At 31.4% G+C, this 15,410-nt stretch overlaps 1 non-coding gene across 1 annotated transcript; it reads left to right on the top strand.

Moving 5' to 3' along the window:
* The first annotated feature begins 4,300 nt into the window (after positions 1-4,300).
* On the top strand, positions 4,301-4,387 carry TRNAY-GUA (transfer RNA tyrosine (anticodon GUA)). The gene is given in 2 exon segments: positions 4,301-4,337; positions 4,352-4,387. It is a non-coding gene; the product is annotated as a tRNA-Tyr (tRNA).
* Positions 4,388-15,410: the final 11,023 nt, after the last annotated feature.

Raw genomic sequence — 15,410 nt, 5'->3', positions numbered from 1 at the left:
ACTTTGGTTCTCAAGAGGAATCAAAAGAGGTAAAAATTGGCACATCATTGACTAGTGAATCTCAGAAAAAATTGATCAATTTGTTACGAGTACTCATATATTTTTGCTTGGAGATATCAGGATATGCCGGGATTAAAAAGATATTGTAGTACACCGTGTTCCTTTAAAACTATAATGTAACCTAGTGAGACAAAAGCTACGTAAAATGAAGCCTGATGTATTGATTAAAATAAAAAAGGAAGTACATAAGAAAATTGAAACAAGGTCCCTCACAGTCTCTAAATATCCTGAATGGGTAACAAACATAGTTCTAGTGCCAAAAAAGACGAAAAAGTGAGAATATGTGTGGACTATAGAGATCTAAATCGAGCTAGTCCCAATGATAATTTATATTTACCTCATATCGACATGTTGGTGGATAACACTGCAGAATACTCAACTTTCTCCTTCATGGATGGTTTTTCAGGATATAATCAAATCAAAATGGCTAAAGAAGATAGAGAAAAAATGACAATCATTATCCTTTGGGGAACATTATGCTATAAAGTAATGCCTTTTGGTTTGAAAAATGCTAGAGCAACATATCAGCTAGTAAAGGTTACATTTTTTTGTGAGATGAAGAATAAGAAAATAGAGGTGTATGTTGATGATATGATTGCAAAATCCAACGTAGATGAAGATCATACAACCACACTTCAAAAATTATTTAATCAATTGAGAAAGTATCGATTGAAATTAAATCCATCCAAACTTACATTTGGGACAACATCGGGAAAGCTATTGGGATTCATTGTCAGTGAAAAAGGGATCAAAGTAGACCCAGATAAAGTGAGGGCTATCATGGAAATGCCATCCCTTAAAATAGAAAAAGAAATTTGAGGTTTTCTTGGAAGATTGAACTACATATCTAGATTTATCTCGCATTTAACACCAACATGCGAACCAATCTTCAAGCTTTTACGTAAAAAAACCTAGGAAAACGGAATGAGGATTGTGAAGAACCTTTCAACAAAATTAAGCAGTATTTGCAGGGTTCACCTATATTGATACCTTCAACTCCAGAGCGACCACTACTCCTATATTTATCAGTATTAGAAAGTTCTATGGATGGTGTTCTAGGACAACATGACTTATCAGGGAAGAAAGAGCATGCAATTTAGTATTTGAGCAAAAAGTTCACCGATTATGAGTCTAAATACTTATAGAGTGAACTTGTTGTGCTTTGGTATGGATCGCTCATCGTTTGAAGCAATATATGTTATATCATACGACATGGCTTATTTAAAAAATGGATCCAATGAAATATATTTTTTAGAAACCGTCATTATCTAGGAGGATTACAAAATGACAAGTTTTGTTGTCAGAGTACACTACAAGAGACGGGGGTACTCCCGACGCTAAAAAAACATCGACGAAAATGAAAAATACGTCGGAAAAGGATATGCCGACGTATATCACGACATAAATTCAGTCATAACTATCAATCATCATCAACACCAATAAATTATGCATATTAGCTACATCAATGTCTAATAGAAAATTACATGCAAGCTCTTATTTCAGCTCGAAGGTCTAGTAGAAGAATCTCTTACCTAGAGATTAAGAGATTAGCTTAATCCAAAAAAATATAATCCTAACAACAAGGTCAAGCTTCCCAAGAAAAATCCTAAACAATAAGGGAAAATACTAAATTCAATAACTTAATTAACGGTGCTTAAAGGCCTAAAAATCACTTAGTTCAACTTACCTAAAGTTGAGATCGAATCCAATTTATCCTTGGTTGGGATAATTTCACAGCTCGAAACTTCCAGTTAAATCTAACCAAATTAATCCAAAATTTAATTATTTAGAGTCCAAAATCAATATTTATTGGATATGCTAAAAACCCAATCAAAACTTACCAAAAATAGGTTAAATAAGACTAAAACTGGTTGGCGGCTTAGCTTAAGAAAATTGGCTCGGGTTGGAATGGGTGGGCGGCTCACGCATGCAGCTTGATGGACAAGGACGACTTGGCTTTCTACTATCGAGGACGGCTCGACTTGGAGAGAGTCGCGTGCGACTCGAGCGTGGCATCAGCGAGTTGGAGTTTGCGTGCACGAGTCGGCGGCTGTTCTCACGGCTAGGCTCAGCTGAAGTTCGACGGACGGAGAGAATCGACTTTGTCCTAACCTTCGTCGATGGCAGTTGCTGGTCGATGCACGAAATGGAACCGTGACGGAAAGCTCGACAGAACGATGCGGCAACGAGCGACGATGCGCGGTAGAGGCTTTGACGGCGACAATGTTTTTGCAAGAGGAAAAGACAAGCGGAGAAGAAATCGACGACGACGGAGGTGGGTTGACGAAAAAGAGGAAGACAACTAGGGTTTTGTGGTATGAGGAAGAAAGTGAAATAATGAACAAACATGCTTCTTGAGGCCTATTTAAATAAAATAATAACAATATTATTATTATTATTATTTATTTTTTTCCTTATTTTCTCAATCTTTTCTAAATAAACCAAATAAATATTCTCTTTATTCATTTAATACCAACCAAAACTCCTTTTTAAACTCAAATATTCTCTCTCTTTAATAATTCTTCCTATCAATTTTTTTTTATCTTACCAAAACAATATATCCTTAAATAATTATATTATATTCATAATATAATTATTTTAACTTCAAATTCAATTAATTATAATAATTATATAATCATATATATAATTAATCATAATTCACTCAAGTACGATTCCCCCAACCAAAATTTCAATCATAAATTCCAAATTTCAAATAATTAATTAGATATTTTCCCAAAATATCTAATTAATTCTAATTTCTACAAAATCAATAATTTCAACATGGTCAAAATTAAACTTGATAAGGGCATTACAACATATTTCAACCATAAATATATGAAAATATTTCCACAATGAAGATTGTCATATCAATATATCAACTTTTATTCAAATATGTTATATTTCAATTTTCAAACATGGATGTATTAGTAATTTATCAACATTTATTGAAGATTAGTATCTATGATATAATGGGGTCTTTTAAAAAATATAAAAAAGCGGCAGAATATTTACACTTTATAGAACAATTTAAAAAACGGAAGAAACCCAGAGGCCCACCGTGTAAAATACCAAAAATGTCCCGTCAACAATGGGCGCGTAATATATTTGCGATCGTTTAGATTTGGTTATTTTTTTATACGCGATCGTTTAGATATGGCTACAATTTATATGCGATCGTTTAGATATGACTACAATTTATCTTTCCAAGTCCATCGTTTAATTTTGTTACACAATCGTTTAATTTGATTACGTTTAAATTTGGTTACATGATTGTTAAATGATTTTTTTTCAAAAGTACATGATCGTTTAGATTTCTTTACATGATCGTTTAGATTTCTTTACCTGATCGTTTACTTTTTTTACACGATCGTTTATATTTGGCTACTCCAATCCAAATGATTTTTTTTTCAAGATTCTTTATACACGATCTTTTATTTTTTTTACACGATTATTTACTTTTTTTTTAAACGATCATTTACATTTGACTCCTCCAATCTAAATGATTTTTTTTCAAGATTATTTATACACAATCTTTTATTTTTTTAAACGATCGTTCACATTTGACTACTCCAATCTAAATGATTATTTTTCAAGATTCTTTATCCACAATCTTTTATTTTTTTTACACGATTGTTTACTTTTTTACACGATAGTTTACATTAGACTACTCTAATCTAAATGATTTTTTTTCAAGATTTTTTATACACGATCTTTTAGATTTTGCTAATTTTTGTACACGATGTAAAAAAAGGAAAAGAAAAAAAAGAAAGATGATGGAAAAGCGAAAAAAAGAAGAAGAAGAAAAACGATGGAAAGATTGAACGATCTAAATAAAGAATTGAAAAATAAGAAAGATGATGAAAAGAAATTGTTAAAAAAAAATAAGAAAGAAAAAAGACAAAAGGAAGACAATGAAAGAAATAACAGAAGGAATACCAATCGCTGGGAAGAAAAGAATGATGAAAGGACAAACCGAGAATATTTAAAAAATGGTTAATTTTATGGCTTTGTTATACAGGTCATAAATAGTTTGGTGTTTTATTACATTTACAAAAGTTTCCCAAATATAATCATGGTACACTATATCAAGAAAAGAAGTAAAATAAAATATAATTTGTGAGAGATGGTACATACTTTTTTTTTTCTCTTTTCTTAGTACGTGATGAAAGTGAAGTGTAAAGGATTTACTTTTTCAACAAAAAACAATATAAATATCTTTTTGATTTTTATTAACATCAAACCGACCTTAGCTCAGTTGGTAGAGCGGAGGACTGTAGTTGGTTGACAGATAATCCTTAGGTCGCTGGTTCGAATCCGGCAGGTCGGATTTTTTATTTTTAATCATTTTTTGTTCTCTTATTATTTAATTTCTTTAAAAAATATTAAAAAAAAACATGTGAGGCAAGGCAAGGGTGTAAATGAATTGGGATGGACACATTTTCAACCCAATCTGAATTAAATGGAAATCATCACTCGTAAATCGAATATGTTTTACAACAAGTGAATTAAAAAAAAACTCTCGCAACTCAAAATTGTTTCTTTTATTAAATAAATAATATATATATATATACATACATACATTAATATTTATTATATTAATTCGGATAGGATTGGGTAGTCCGAGTTCGTCAAGTTATTCTTACACTCTTAAGGGAAGGGAGAGAGGAAGACGGAGAGGGAAAGTGGATGGAGGAGAGAGGAAAGGAGGTATGAGGTGAGATAAAATCCTTATTTTTATTTTTTGATTTTAAAATCCCAATCATAATTAAAGCAATAATGGTTCATTTAAAAAGATCGGACTAATTGTAATAGTTAACAAACTACAAGACTAATGGATCATATTGAAAGTTGAATGGTATAAAGTTGACAATTCAAATTAAATGACCTTACTTGTCTAAGCATCGAGTCATTTGGCAATATAACTTAAATTATTTCATGTGGTAGTTAGGGGTCGAAGCAACGCTTGTTTAGGGTTTATTAAAATTAATTGAGTTGAACTTAAATAAAAGGGATATTCAAATATATAGTAGTAATTGAACCATCATTTGAGAGAATAACAAAATTGAATTTTTAGAAGAAAAATAGTAAATATGCTTCATCCCATGTGTTTTGGATTTTGATTAACCCTAAAATGCCCTAAGTTGATTTTTAGTTAAACTGTAACAATTTTGTTAGGTGCAAAGTTTTTAGCATAAATATCAATTTCTCCAAATTATCTTTCCTCAACGCTTTGATTTTTTTTTTAAAAAAGGTAATTTTGTATTTTAGCCTATTAATTGAATATATATGTTCATACAGGTGACGAGCAACATAATGAAATCGGGTTCAGCTGAAAGATTGAAAATAAAAGAAATGAAGAAAAGAAAACGAACTAAAGCAATGAATGGTGTGAGCAAAACAACAAAAAGACCACAGACAAAGAAGAAGGTAAAAATTTTTTTATTTTTAATCCAAATAACAATTATCAAATAGATAATCCAATAAAATATGTACGTTGTTTTACAAAATATAAAGCAAACACGAGAAGCTAAAAGAAAAAGAAAGGAAGTTGATACTCCATAGCAAAGATGACGAAGAAAAAGGGTACTCACTGGTACAATAATATAATTTATATACATTTATTTCAATAATGAACCACAACGACTTGAATTCAATGTAGGATCAAAGTAATGAAGAACAAGAGAATAAAGACAAAATTGAAAAGAATAAGAAGAAAGAGATTGGTAGACCATCAAGGAGAAATCATGTCAGAACCACGTAACAAACCAATTTTTGAATAAAAAAATATAAAAGTAATGTTTCATTCTATGCTTTATGTATATAAACAGTTAATAGAAATGTTCATCCTTAAAAGGCAAGAGTTAGGAAAGATAGTAAAAGAGCAAGGAAGACTAAACAGGGCATAAAAAATGGTGACAATGTCGAAGAAAGAAGAGGTTTCTAATAGATACAATTACATCTATTATAAGTAATATTTTACGTTAGTTAATTGTATTGTGGCAAACTAAATATTTTAGTTTTATGTTGGGATAAATTTAATTTCCAACTTATTTATTCTTGAGCATTAATCCATGAATATGTGCAATTTTCCATCAAAGATTGAATTAATTTCAACCTCAACTTTGGGTAAGTTGATTAGAAGAACTTTTGGGTCAAAAGTCAACGATTAATTTTATAAGTTAAGTTATTGAATTTTTTTCAAGAAATTGCATCAGATGACAAAAAAAAAAAAAAAAAAAAAAAAAGCAGCCCATAGCACATCTTTTTTGCATATGACAAATATGACAAGTAATTACATATATCATATTGCTATAAAAGGGCTATCAGAGAGCTATTCGCATTTAAATTTGCTAATTTTGCAATTTAAAAAATGTAGTGACATGGTCCTATTATCATAATTTTTTTGGTTATTTTTGCTAACGCCCCATTTTCTCCCTTACTCCGTAAGAGTTGTTCGATTGGAAAGTTGTGACTAACAGTGAGGGGAATGTATGTTAGCTAATCTCTCAGGTAACATATTCTACCATTGGACCTTCAAACTGAATTTAAGAGACTACATGTGTTTATGGATTATGCATTGACAGTAGATGAAAATGCAATATGCAATGTTGTGTAGATGTTGACTGATGATACATGATGATTAAACATGCTTTACGGATTTCATGCTTCATGGACTGTTATGTTTATTGGACCGTTTTGATTGATGATTCATGTCATGCTATGTTGATTGTTACATGCTTTTAGACTGCGATATGTCTGTTAACTTTGGTTGTTAAGCTTTTTACCCCACATATATTGTGTTCTTATCTATGGGGTCACTCACACAACTAGGGGTGTTTTTTGCGATATCACTTGCACGATTAGGGTTGTACCTATAGATCACATGCACGGTTAGAGGTTAGTTATATTGTGTATATGGGTCACTCACACGACTAAGTTGTTTCGACGGGACCACTCGCACGATTAGGGGTATATCTACGTATCACATATATGTTTATGGAGTGTGTACCTGCGGTCACTCGCACGATTTAGGGGTGTTTGTACGATCTCAATCACCCAGGTGTGCTCCATTGGACACATAATGTTATGATTATGTTTTTAACAGGAAGTTAACAGATCATCTAGCGGGACCATTAGTGGGTCCCTAGCTCGGTATATTTTATATATACTTACTTTTTTATATGTTTAATATTTCAAGCAAAAGGTAAAGGATCTGGAAAGCTAGTGAGTGACAAGAAAGGCCCGTGACATGCCATATAGGGACTCAGTTCTGCTTATGTGTCTATGTATCAGTTTTTTAGGACTTTATTTTTAGACATTTATAATTATTTAATTTTATTTTATTTAAAGAACTGTTAGAACCCACAGGTCATGTTTTCATAGTATCTCACTGAATTTGCAAATTTTATGTCTTCCAACATTTATTTGATATTGATTTTGTAAAAAATTTTAGTTTTCCTCTTTTCGATGAAGTGTCTTTTGTTATTGGTCTTTTGAGTAATGACCCCACCTTTTTGTTTATGTTGTAATTTTACCACAAATGATCCTATTATTTCAATGCAGTATATTGTAGATTCGTTGATTTTACAAAATTTTGTATTAAATAGGATGACTTTCTTTTTTTTTTTTTTTTTTTTTTTTTTTTTTTTTTTTGTAGGACATTCATTTTCAAGGGAAGGAATTGAGAGAATCAGCAGCCCCTCTGGGATATCACTAAATTCATTTTTTTTATGTGTGTTTCATATTATAGCCCTAAAGAAGTATTTGGTTTTGTGTTGTTAAGGTGTATGAGTGGAATGATTTAACTTGGTCTAATTTTTTAGTATGTGTCGTAATTTATATATAGGTTTTCCTCTTGAAAATTACGTCCAATAAAGTCGAGCTTCATAAGTTTACAAGGCATAATAAAATTCCAAGTTTACTAGGCAAATTCTAAAATTTGAGAGTAAAGAACTCGGCATACAACAAAAATGATACCAATTGAAAATTTATCTACATGGAGGAAAAGAAACCTCTAAGATGAGGAGTTGGAGAAGAAAAACAAAACAAAATAAAATAAAGCAGCACAAATGAATATAAAATTATTAGAATAATTGCTATTTTAGTACCACATCATTTTTTCATTAGTCAACTAACAATCAACTTTAACCTAGAGACCATTTAGAACCATTTTCTAAATCTTGGGGACTTAAGTGTCACTTTTGAAACCTCATGGACCAAATAGACAATAACATCAAACCTCATGGACCAAATAGATAATAACACCAAATCTCATGGACCAAAAGTGCATTTGCCCAATAATTTTATGGGTTTTATGTCTTAAAACTTGTAAATAGTAAATATAATCCATTGACTGTTATTAATAGTGTTATTATTATAATTTCAATAAGTGTTATTGATTATATTATTAGTTTTTTCTTAATAACCAAAATCCAATAAGCTAACATCCTAATCTTTTGATGAGTCTTGAACAGTATGTAGAGGCATACAAGGATCAATGTTCGAGATCAACTTAAAAGGTCTATAGTATAAAGATAAGATTGGGTACCTTATCGTGGTAACACTATAGATGCGACTCACTTCATATTTGATACAAATGCAATGATCCAACTCATGTAGGTGACATGCGTGTGAAGGTATCCTATGCAATGAGTTTGCATAAGATCAAACCACAGAATAATAACCACTAGATGTAAATCCATTAGCTAGTTGAGTTTCTATTTCAATAAGATGACCTAGGTAACTTAATCTTAATCTTGAGTGTATTATAAACTACTTTTCGCGAGGGATTGTCCTTTGATGTGTACGGATGAGAGTAGCTAGATTTTCGACTCAATATGCTCATCATTTTGAGGACAAGACTGAGTGGAGAGTTAGAAACATAATTACACAAGATGGAATTCACTTCTTTCCGACTTTTGGGGTAAGTAAATAACTGTTCATTTAAATGGTGTCTCCGAGACTTGAACAAAGGGCCCTATCCTCTCTATAGTACGAAAGGGATTTTTATTTAGTGGTTGGACAACAAACAAGTTGTTCATTAGAGAAGCAATGGTATCTAAAGATTAGAAGTAACCAAGGAGTAAAATGGTAATTTGACCTAAGTGGTATTACGAACACTTGTAAAGGACTAACTTACTGGTATTGGTCTATATCCGTAGACACATAAATATATATACAGTGAGAAGAGTTCTGTTGTAAGTCTTTAATAGAGTGTACACATAGTTAACAAATATTAATTAATTTGGTTAATGAGTTAAGCCAATTATTTTCATATCGTTGTAGCTTCTATTCTGTAGGTCTATTAGGTCCTCTTCCTAGCTCGTAAATGGTAATTAAATTTATCTATATCGGTTGTAATTTGAAATGTTCAAATTTACTTTGGGAATTTATATAATGTATGTCGATATATTGTTTAAAGTTTATATTTTGATTAGACTTTCTTATATAAATTTAATTTAGAATATGATTCAAAATAAATTTATGAGAGAATAAAATATTTGAACGAATTCAAATATTAATTTAATATGAATTAGATTTATATTAAAACTATAGGTTAAAATTTAATGTGTATATAATACACATTAAAACTATATGTTATGAGAGAAATTTATATTTGAATATGATTCAAATTTGAATTAAATTAAATATAAGATATTTAATTCATAAATTAATTAATTTGAGAATTAATTAATAGTTTCATTTAATTTGGTTTAATTAAATTAAATCTATTAGTTATGTGAGAGATATTATTTAAATGTGATTTAAATGAAATATTTGTTGGAATTTATATCCTAAAACTCGTAGTTTGTAGTTTAAAATGATATTTTATTCAATAAAATGGTTATTAATGACTTATTAGTGAAAATAAAAATACTATAATTTTGAATCCAATAAACTATGGTCCCGAGGCTATCTAGTGTGGACTTGAACTTTTAGATAAAGTTCAAGTGTGCACTAGATAAAGTTCAAATCTACACTAGATAGTCTCGGGATATTAGTTAATTGGATTCAAGATTATAGTATTTTATTTTCACTAATAAGTCTTCAATAATCACTTTATTGAATAGAATATAATTTTAACTATAAACTACGAGTTTTTAGAACATAAATTCCAAAAAACTCCCACTTGGACTAAAACTCCTAGTGTAAGAAAACAATGTTGAATTTAATCGTGAGAGAATTACTCATATGAGTACAACAAACTAGGACATATACCCAGACATCCTCCCACTAGTCCTAGTGCACAAACTTCGTAGACCTAAAATATTTAGGTGACATTCAAACACTTTAGCCATGAAGGACTTTGTAAACTTGTTGGGTTTTTGTCAAAAAGATTTTATGAGATTATCTTTTATTAATAAGTTATTTAATTTTAAAAAAGATAAAAGATCTTCCTTTATTTTAGGAATTTTGTTAGCAATATCTATTTGTGATAATATCTGAAATAATATATATATATGCATGGAACGAATGGTTTTGTGACAACTATTGAAACAGTAATCTTCTGTAGAAGATTAGTCGAGAGTTTTGTCACAGAAGTTAGGAGCGCAAAGAAGGTAGTGCGACCTTTCTATCTATGGTATCAACAAGTTGATCTGTGATGATTTTTTTGATGAGTAATGTAAAAGACGAAGTTGTGATCAAAGTGATCATCTTAAACTCAAGGGGAGTAGGAAGATGTCGCCAAGAGGATTCACTCGTACATTTAGGGGGAGCCTGGAGTCTTAAGCTATTAAGCTTGTTAAGATAGTCATATGGTTGATTAGAGAGCATTTGTTCTATTGATGTATATTGACTATGTGTGAATCATAATAACATTACTCATTCGAACTGTGCACAACTCCCCAGATGTAGGCAACATTGGTCGAACTGGGTTACCAAAGTTCCTTGTGTTATTCTTTTCCGCTATCCTTACAACAGTTATTTACTTTAGAATAACTAAAGGTTTATTTGATTATCTCACACCGTTTTTTTTTCAATTGGTATCAGAGCGAGTTGCAAATCCATGGAGATAATTAGGGAAGGACCTTCAACTTCACGCTCTCCTGTTCTCGATGGCAAAAATTATTCATATTGGAAACCTTGTATCATTTCTTTTATTAAAACATTAGATGGGAGATTGTGGATAGTTCTTGTGGCTGGATATAAACCATCGATGATCACTGTAGATGGTGTATCTGTTCCAAAATCAGAAGTCGATTGGACTGATGCTGAAGAACAAGCGTCAGTTGGGAATGCTAGAGCTCTCAATGCTATATTTAACGGTGTTGATTTGAATGTGTTCAAACTTATAAATTCTTGTAGTTCAGCCAAAGAAGCTTGAAAAATATTGGAAGTCGCTTATGAAGGCACTAAAAAAGTTAAAATATCCGGATTACAGTTGGTAACACCAAAGTTTGAAGTCTTAAAAATGTCAGAAGATGAGTCGGTATCAGATTACAATGAGAGAGTTCTGGAAATAGCAAATGAATCGTTACTGCTCGGAGAAAAAATTTCTAAATCCAAGATAGTGCATAAAGCGCTATGATTATTACTAGGAAAATTTGACATGAAGGTCACAACTATAGAGGAAGCACATGATATAACTAAATTAAAACTGTATGAGTTCTTTGGGTCTCTACTTACATTCGAGATGGCCACATCTCACAGAGAGAATAAGAAAGGCAAGGACATTGTCCTTAAGTCAATATATGAAGAAGAGACAACAATAAATCAGTCTGATAACGAAGCAAATGTGAACGAATCTATAGCTCTTCTGACAAAATAGTTTTGTAAGGTTGTCAAGAAGTTCAAAAATTTGAATACTATGGGATCAAATGCTAGAAATCTGATTAATTATCAAAGAAGAGATGGAGAAAGCAATACCAGAAGATTTAATGAAATCTCAAACAGGAGTGATGGTGACTATGGATGAAAAAAAGACGATGAAGGAAGAATTTTCAGATGTAGAGAATGTGGGGGAGTTGATCATTATCAGGCTGAATGTCCTATGTTCTTGAGAAAGCAAAAGAAAATTTTTCGTGGTACTTTGTTAGGTGAGGACACTGATGATAGTGAAGAAGATGATAATGGCATAAATGATTTCATTTATATGACGATAAGTTGTGAAATTATAGGACTAAACCCTATTAAATTTTCTTGCTTATATTTATCTTGTTTTGGTCATGAATCTCAGATTCCTATACTTTAGCCCTTCAACTTTCAAACATTTTCAATTCCATTACAAAAGAGAAGCAGTTATAGTTATGTTAATCTTTCATTAGTTATTTCCCAAGAACCTAAATCTATTTGAAAAGTTGATACCCGACCTAAAGTGTATGATTTGAATTCTCAAACAAACCATTTTCAACCTAAGAAACTACTACAGAATCAATGCATCTAACTACAAATTCTTCAACTTAAAAGATATCTATCATGAAGGTTAACGATCATTACCTTAGAAATTTGAATGTAACAGAATCACTCGAACTAGACCAGAAACTTAGAAATTCTATCATAGTTCAACATTTCTAAAAGGGTATCATTCAACTTACCTAAACCCAATCAAATCAACAAACTCAACAAAATTCCATTACTTCACCAAAAAGAAATCAAACAAACAATTTTAACCAAAACAAAAAATAACAGTTTAAAGTAGAGGAACTAACAAAGAACTCACTTCTTCAGTGTCACTAAAAGCTCATCCAACACAGAGGAATCCACATCAGCCAACTCAACCAAATCATCCGAGGCCGGACGAGGCCCAGAGCTAGTTCAATTAAGCTTCAATTGAAATAAAACAAAATAAAATAACACTATACCAAACTGCCAAAAAAATGTGTAGCAATACAATCAAAGATAAATAAGAAATGGGAAAGAAACCTTTTTTTCATTCTTCTTCTTCTCAGGGTCTTCCATTTCAAGTTTTTTGTCATACAAATCAAATGAACCAATCACGTGAAGAAACCAAGCACCAATTATGGACTCTGATAGAGGAAATCTATATCAAAATAGTAAATCCAAATGCACGAGAGGATACTAACCTCCAAAATCCAAAAGGATCAACACCATTGAGAATAATATTTTACTAACCCAATATGCAAAATCAACATTTAATTTAACAAAATCCTACAAAATGTATCTTCCATGCTTCCCTTCAATGTTTTTTTGTTATTATTGGATTTGAATTATGGAATGAATATGCACCATAACATATTTTAACATAAAACTCTACAGAAAAGTCAATATGATTCTTGATACACATGAATAAAGGTAATATTTGTTTAAGAAAGAATTCAAACTGGACCATGTTTCCAAGTTGTACTGCTGAGCTATATGTGGAAGCTGTGTTGGTAGTGGTGTGCCTAGGCTTACAAGTGAACTAGTAACCTCAACTCTTGTAGTCATTCTTATAATTTGACTAGGGAAAAAAATGAGAGAAAGAAGAACGACCCAAAGGGCAAGGGTAAAGGTTACCCCTCCCCACCAAAACAGTTATATGAAAGTCTTTTAACTGTGTAAATAAGCATATGATGATTTTGTAATTACAAAAGAATTTAGGATGATTGTGTTGCACCAAAATACAAAAATACTCAAAGCAAAAGAACTTATCTTCAAACAAGTGATCATATCTTTTCATAAATGTGAAGCCCAATTTAAGCTAAAACTAAGCTACAAACTTGAAAAAGCCAGCAAGCTATAAACTTAAGAAAACCACCAAAGTTGTATTAGTATCAACAATCCTATTAATATCAAGAATCAACAACTAAATATATTAAAAAAAACTTGAGAAATTGCATAATGTTGACAGGAATAGATTTCTTAAGTGAAGATGAGCTTCACTATATCTAATGTTTTCATATGTTTTATACTTCATTGTTTGAGAAATTGAAAGACATACCTCACTAGGGTGTATGACAGTCTTGTACTTCACAAATGGTGAGCGTGCTTCTTCACAATCTTCTTACATAGAAGAAATACCATCAATCATTAGAGGAAGGAATATAACGAATACATGAAGAACGAATAAAAATAATAAAACAAGTATGAACAACCAGGTGCATAGAAAAATGAATAAAACAAGTCAGCTTGAACATATAAATTTTTTGTCACAAAGAAAATCTTTGTTCAATGCAACACTTCCAAAAAGAATATCCATCGTGAAATATAAAATGAGTATTGCATTGGCATGTTTCGTATTTACTCCGTGAGATTTAGAGTAAAACATCCATTGTTTTGCTTCAGATTTATGATTGCATCTCACGTATCAAATAACACAAAGGAATATGACCCATATATTTTAAGAACCAGTAGCACTATTAAAGCACAATGAAGCTTGGCCTATATTAAGTAATTAATTTAGATATTAAAATTAACCAAGATTCTGAAGTGCTAAACCTAATTAAATAAATACAAGATGAACATGTAATGAAATTGTGTACTGATAATTTAAGAATTAGAAAACTACATCAATATAAATCACAATGCATAAGAAGAAATAAAAAAAAAATCATCAAACCCCATACACACAAAAACTCACAAAGGAATTTTAACAAATATCTATGAGGCAAAATTTTACGAATCTCAATGATATCCATAAACTTACGATTTGGCAGCTTATGGTGGAATCACATTGTTGGTGGAGCTCGGGGCGGAGACACGGGCGATAAATCTCGAACTTGTAGAATCATTGTGGCCGATGCGGAGTCACAAGCGGTGAAACTTGGGGTGAAGTTACAAACTAGCAGCGATGGAGGGATCTGAAGCGTCCAACCCCTTTGCACGACTAATTGCTTTAACCCAAATCTTCACAATCTGCTCCACATACACAAAATACCCAATAATTGCTCTCTAGATAGAGAGGGAAAGAGAGAGAAGGGGAGCCAGAGGTTTTAGGGTTAATCGAAGAGATAGAGAGAAATTACCAAATCGAAGATTTTAGGTCTAGTCTAAGAGATAGGGAGGAAGTACCACGTAGACCGACAAGCAACTTTGGTCCTGTGCGACGAGAGTTGGTAGCGGTGTGTTTGGCTGGTTGGCGCTTAGTCGCAGTAGTCACTGGAGTTGGCGATGAAGAGATAGAGAGAGATTGCGCCGTGAGGGAAGGTTCGCGGGAAAAATTTCAAGAAGAGGATGCTCTCCTATCCTTTCACGCAAACTCCAATTCCCCCTCTCTTTTATTTCTTTCTTTTCATTCAATTTAAATAAATATTTATTATTTATTATTTATATTTAATGAAATTTAAACGTTGTCATAGATTTATGACACTTAAAAACTGTCATAAATTCTTCAAATCCGAAAATTTTTGTCTTTTCCCGCAAAAATGTGAATTTTTGATATTTATGACAGTTTTTCTTCTCTCGTTTCA

Source organism: Cucumis melo, chromosome 4 (genome assembly GCF_025177605.1).
Source record: "Cucumis melo cultivar AY chromosome 4, USDA_Cmelo_AY_1.0, whole genome shotgun sequence".
NCBI lineage: Eukaryota > Viridiplantae > Streptophyta > Magnoliopsida > Cucurbitales > Cucurbitaceae > Cucumis > Cucumis melo.
This window is presented reverse-complemented; position numbering and strand designations above follow the sequence as displayed.